The sequence below is a fragment of the Mus caroli genome, unplaced genomic scaffold, assembly GCF_978045245.1.
Source record: "Mus caroli unplaced genomic scaffold, Mus_caroli_1 scaffold_3, whole genome shotgun sequence".
Classification (NCBI taxonomy): domain Eukaryota; kingdom Metazoa; phylum Chordata; class Mammalia; order Rodentia; family Muridae; genus Mus; species Mus caroli.
This window is the reverse complement of record NW_028227258.1, coordinates 50,922,899-50,929,355: the sequence shown is the minus strand read 5'-3', so window position 1 is coordinate 50,929,355 and position 6,457 is coordinate 50,922,899.

The window sequence follows — 6,457 nt, the reverse complement described above, 5'->3', positions numbered from 1 at the left end:
TGTCTACTCATGACAGAACATTATGTAGACATACAAATGGAAATACTGCTGCTTGTGGAAATATGGAAGACACCGTGCTGAGTGAAATAAACTCACCACACAATGACAGTTCTGTATGATTCCACTTACACCAAGTATCTAAACAGTCAAATCCCTAGGGGCGGGAAGCAGAAGGGAGTTTCCAGCGTTAGGGGAGGAGATGGGTAGCTAGTCCACTGGTTATAGATAGAATTTTAATTCTCTGAGCTGAGTGAGCTCTAGATATCGAAACCATGTGCTTGATGTACTTGTGCGCAGTAACACTGTACTACACATTAAACGTTTGGTTATGGAGATGGCTGTAATGTTCCATGTTCTTACCACCGTAGTAAGAATAATCAATGAAGCAGCTTCTTGCTAGTGTGCTGATGACAGCACTTGGGAAGCTGAGAAAAGAGGACTGAAGCCCCCAGACCAACCCACAACACTAAAACCTTTTCAGTATTTGCTGTTCTAAAATTTCATGAGGATTGGGTGTAGCGTGCAGAGCTAACTTGTTTGCCTGGAATGTATGACTTCTTAGTTTGGTTTCTAGCACCACTAAAAAATGGTTGGAGAAAGTGCAGAATTAAGTGGAAAGTGAGTTTATGTAGGAGGACAGATTGGTTCACTAGAAATATATAAATGGGACAAGGTTGACCAGCAGGCCCTGTTTCATAAAATTTTATAGTATATGAGATGTATTTTCATTTATTTTGCTTGACATTCATTATTCTCCTAACTGGGAACATCCACAACATTCTGTAACTCTATCTATCTATCTATCTATCTATCTATCTATCTATCTATCTATCTGTCTGTCATCTGCTATCATTTGTCTATTATTGCCTGTCTTAATCTGCCAGCTCCCAACAAAGACACAGAGACTTATTATTATTTATTATGGCTCAGGCTTTAGCTTAGGCTACTTCCTGACTAGCTGGTATAACTTAGTTAACCTCATCTACACTAGTCCACGCTTACCACATGGCCCGTTACGCTTTGCTATGCACTGGAACATCTGAGTGGAACTTCCTCCGATCTCCCAGCTCTGAATTCTTCCCACAGTTCCTATCTTTGCCCAGAAGCCCTGATTTTCCTCCCCTACCTCAGCTATAGGCTGTCAGTTCGTTATTAAACCAACCAGAATGTGATGGGGAAGAATGTTCACAACATACCCAGGCAGGCGATGATCCAATAAAAATAACAATACCAAAGTCCGGCCTGTACCCAAGTCTCTGCTGGTACAAAAATCAACATTAGAATAAAACAAAGACAACTTTTACACAGTGCACAAAAAGATTATCCCAACAGTCTGTGAGGTTTATAAGCTCTGTCATGGGCTGGTGACACAGCAAAGGCACATGCCACCAAACCTGACGACCTGAGTTCATCCCCCGGGACTCACATGGTAAAAGAGAGCACCAATTCTAGCAAGTTGTCCCCTGATCTTCTTAAGGCCACTGTGAAACCCAGCCCTCCTAAAAATAAATAGAAAATTTAAAAATTGTTAAAAGACCCATCCCCAAAGCTATTTCATCCTGAATTTTTCTTTTCTATTCTACTTACTAAATATTCTGTGTCTATGTTTTTTAAAACTTTTCTCTGATGTTTCATGGCTGTATTTTTTTGCTTTATATTCTGGGGGAGGGGCACAGACTAGACTGACTTTATGTCTTCCTTTGGCTTTAAAATTTCTAGCAACTACATGCTTAATTTCCAAAAATTAAATTAAATTTCCAAAATTCCTTAAAGTTTCTAAAGCCTTTTCTCTTTCTGATATGTATAGATGTTTGTCTGCATGTCAGTGCACTGGGTAAATGCAGAACCCGGAGAGGACAGAAGAGGGCATTGCACCCCCTGGGACTGGAGTTCCAGGCAGTTGTGAGCTGACATGTGGGTGCTGGGAGTCAAATCCCGATCCTCTGGAAGAGAGGTGGAACCATCTCTCCAGCCTCTCCACAGATTCTTTCTTTGGATTTTTGTTCTAATGTATGTGGAAGGTCAGGGCGGGCGAGGCACAGGGTTACTTCAGTCTAGTTTTGTGGACAGAAATGCCTTCATAACTTTCTCTATATGCATCTGTTGAATATTTTTAATGCTTATTTTTATATTTATTTACTTTTGAGAAAGGATTTCGGTGTGTCGACCAGGTTGACCTTAACCCAAGAGATCCACCTGCCCCTGCCTCCTGAGTGCTGAGATTAAAGCTGCCTGCCCCGCTTATTTATTTATTTATTTACTTCTGATTTTATGGAAGACCTCTTTTGTCTCTGGATCGGACTGTTTATCTTGGATTCTCTCCTTTGCTTGCTTTCTTTTCTGAGATCTAATTGTGATCATATGTAAGAGCAGAACGGATTCTGACAGCTTTTAGGAGTTTCTGACTATTGTATTTACAGATTTGTTTTCTTGCTGGCAGTGGGAGAACTATCCATAGGAACTGCCTACACACAGGAAGGGTCATCATGATCATGCCAATGACCCAGGTAAACCTCCAAGTTTCAGTGGCTTTTAAAATACACATGCTTTTCTCCCGTCCACATCAGAGTCTAATGTGCGTGTTCCCACTCGGCAGGTGCTTTCTGACATTCAGAGACCCAGGCTTCTCCCACTGGCACCACTAGCATCTCCGTGGGCCTTGGTACCTTCTACTTCTGGCTTGTCAAAAAGTAAACTGAGTGTTAAAAGAATCCTTGCTTCCTTCTTTGCTCCCTCCTTCTTCTCTCTCTCCTCCTCCTCTCCCTCCCTCCCTCCCTCCCTCCCTCCCTCCCTCCCTCCCTCCCTCCCTCTCTTCCCTTTCTTATATCGGGGACTGAACATAGTACTGTACAGGCTAAGCTTGGGTTCTAGCCCAGAATTACTTCACTGGCTCCACCCTTGTTTTCTCAATAAATGTCACACATCACGTCTACTAGCATTCCATGTAGTAAGATGTTACCCGTGTCTGTGACCAAGGCCACGGAATGAAGGTCCTGTCCTGGTCTGTCTCAGGGTTAAAGAATGAGGAATACAGGCCCTCGGGGGAGCGCTAGGCTCTGCTTTCACAGAGTCTCACTCATTGGTTGTCTGTGCTGTAGAATCCCGGAGCAGTTAGCTCAATGGTGGTGGTGGTGGTGTCAGTGCAGGGATAGCGTTAGGAGTCCAGAATGCAAGAACAGGGAGAGATTTACCTGGGACACCTGCTCTCAGTACTTCTAAGTTTTCATCGAGGATACTCAGTTTCTCTTCACCTCTCCATCCTTTACCCCCCTTTCCTCTTTCTGTTTTCTTCTCGCCTCAGCCGTTCCAGGAGCTAGGATGATGGGAGGACACTGGCCAGAGCCGGCTCAGCTACTTAAAAACAGTTACTGTTGTGAATGCGTTGGCTAGTCCTTGGCTTAGCTCTCCCTGTTCCTGAAAACGCCTCAGCTAAGTTGGGCTTTGCCACTCTGGTCCTCATTTGAACAAAACAGTTGGCAAACAGCTCCCTGTTGTTGCAATTATTTTAGGAATCTAGAGAAGATGTGGCGTGATCTTTGTCACTCAGTGATATGTTGAAAAAGAATTCATTGCTTATAAAAACCTCGGCTGTGTCCAGGAGGTGGTGCATTGATTCCTTTTGTGAAAACGAGATTTAGAAAACTGATTTTAGAATCATGTGGCATAACAGTGTTTTGCTTAACAGCAGACAGACCTCACACACTAAATACGGCTAAATGCAGCAGCCTGGACCTGTTGTCGACTATAGTGTAGGTTTTTGTGAGAACACTTTGATGTTTTATGGAAACTTTCCATTTCATTAAGTGACTCATGACTGTATTTTCTCACGTCCTGGCTCTACTCAAACTAAAAATTGTGAAAATGTTTCTAGGGTAATATGAATAAGAATTAGATTAGAACTTCGCTCCCAAACTTCATTTCTATAAAATTCTTAAGTGAGGACTGGCTAGTGGAGTTTTCTACAGGCGAAGGGTCAAGAAATGTATGTTGTGGTTACTTGGGGTTATTTTCTTTTTTTCATTCATTAATTATTAATTCAGTTTACATCCTGATTGCAGCCCCTCCCTCATATTCTCCCAGTCCCCCTCCCTCCCCCCCTTCCCCCCCACCAACCCAACCTGGCACATCAAGTGGCATCAGGAGTAAGCATATCCCCACCCCCCACCCTGAGGCTGACAAAGCAGCCCAGCTAGGGAAAAGGGATTCAAAGGCAGGCAAAACAGCCTGAGTCCAAGACAGCGTCCGTTCTGGTTGTTAGGGACCCACACAAAGACCAAGCCACACATCTGCTCCATATATGTAGGGGACCTAGGTCAATCCTGTGCATGGTTTTTGGCTGGTGGTTCAGTCTCTGTGAATCCCAGTGGGCTCAGGTTATTTGACTCTTCTTGTGGTGTCCTTGACCTTTCTGGCTCCCTTAGTCCTTCCCCATACTCTTCCACAAGACTCCCGAGCGAGCTCCGCCTAATGTATGGCTGTGGGTCTCTGCATCTGTTTCCATCAACTGCTGAATGAAGCTGTTAGATGACTGTCATGCTAGGCTCCTGTCTGCAAGCACTGCAGAGTATCACTAATAGTGTCAGGGGTTGGCTCTCTCCCATGGGTTGGATCTCAAGTCGGGCCAGTCATTGGTTGGACATTCCCTAAGTCTCTGCTCCATCTTTATCCCTGTGTATCTTGTAGGCAGGGCAGATTTTGGGTTGAAGGTTTTGTGAGTGGTTTGATGTCCCCCTCCCTCCACTGGAAGTTTTGCTTGGCTCTAGGAGGTGACCACTTCAGGCTCCGTATCTTCTGCTGCTAGGAGTCTTACTTAGGGCCACCAGTTGGGGTTATTCTCAACTCAGTGTGCAATATAAATTGTAACTATTGGTCTATTTTTTTCGTAGCTTATAAAACAGAGTAAAACACACATTCACTGAAAGACTTCTTGAGGCACTCCCTGCCAGCCTTTTAATAAGGTGAAGGTGAATTTTTATAGATAAACTCTGCATATTGTAAGGATTTTGTTGTATCTTCCTTTCTAACTGAATCATCATTGATCCTCCAGAGCTAATAAAAAGTACACACTAATTGTAGACAATGAATAGCATTCATTTTATATTGTATACAGTATATATTAATTATTTTATAAGATACTTGAAAACCTCTGCAGAACAGGCAACAAATAATATAAACATAAGAATTTAAAATAAAATTGAGTCTGATTGAGTGTGGTGGCAAATGGCTTTTATTCCATCACTTGGGGCAGACACAGGAAGAACTCTAGGAATTTAGGGCCAGCCTGGTCTAAACAGTGAGTTTCACATTAGCTAGAGCTGCACAGTGAAGACCTTGTCTCAATAAATAAATATGTAAATAAAAATAAAAAATCCACTTATTTGAGTATATGTTGCATCTATTCTGAAAATAAAACACTCGGCTGTCCACACTACTTCCATCGAGGCCAGCATTAGTTTTCTCTTTCATTATTTCTTCAGAGGGATAAAAAGTCTTACTTCTTGTGCTGGACTAAATAATGAGTTTCCTCAATATTCATGTCTACCTGAAACCCTAGGATTTAATCTTACCTGAAAATAGAGCCTTGAAGGAGTAATTAGGATGAGGCGACAGTGGATTTGCGTGAGCGCTAAATCCAGCGATGAAAGTTCTCAGAGGTCTTCCGAGGAGAGCGACACACACAGGGTTAGCGCCTGGGCACCGGAGGCAAAGCTCAGAGTAAGGCAGCTATAACCCAAGGGCAGCCAGAATTTACCTCAACTGTGGGAAACCAGAAAGTCTGGGGTGACATTCTCCCTCAGAGAGTCTGATTGCCTTGATTTTTTTCCAATAACATTTTAAAAATTCTCTTTATATCCCAATCACAGCTCCGCCCCAAGTCCCACCCTTACAAGTCCCTCTCCCCCACACCCCCACTGCTTAGATTTTGATCTTCTGGCCTCCTGAACTCAGAGTACATTTTCTGTTGTCTTAAATCACCCGTTTCTGGTAATTTACTGTAGCAGCCTGAGAAAACTGCCTTAACTCAAACTTAAACAATCCCCCACCCCACCCCACCCCAAACCAAACCAAACAAACAAAAACAAACAAAAAAAAAAAACAAAACAAAAAAACCAACCCAAAGAAACCCAAACCAAACAAAAACAAAAACAAAAACAAACAAACAAACCCCCCAAACCCAAAAAACAAAACAAAACAAAAAAACCCAACTCTTTCTGAATATTCATAAACTCAGAGTCAACTGGGTACACCACAAATGACCGCAGTAGATGCACTTCCCACGTGACCGTGAACGAGAGCGGGGCTTGCACAACAAGTTTGAACAACAGAAGGACAGTTTCTCTTCTCCCTCAGTACAATCGGTTAACACACAGCACTTTGCTACAGATGAAACCTTAAGACCACGTGGGTATTCTCTGTATGAAAGACAGCCAAAGGAACCGATACAAGTAAGGCTTAT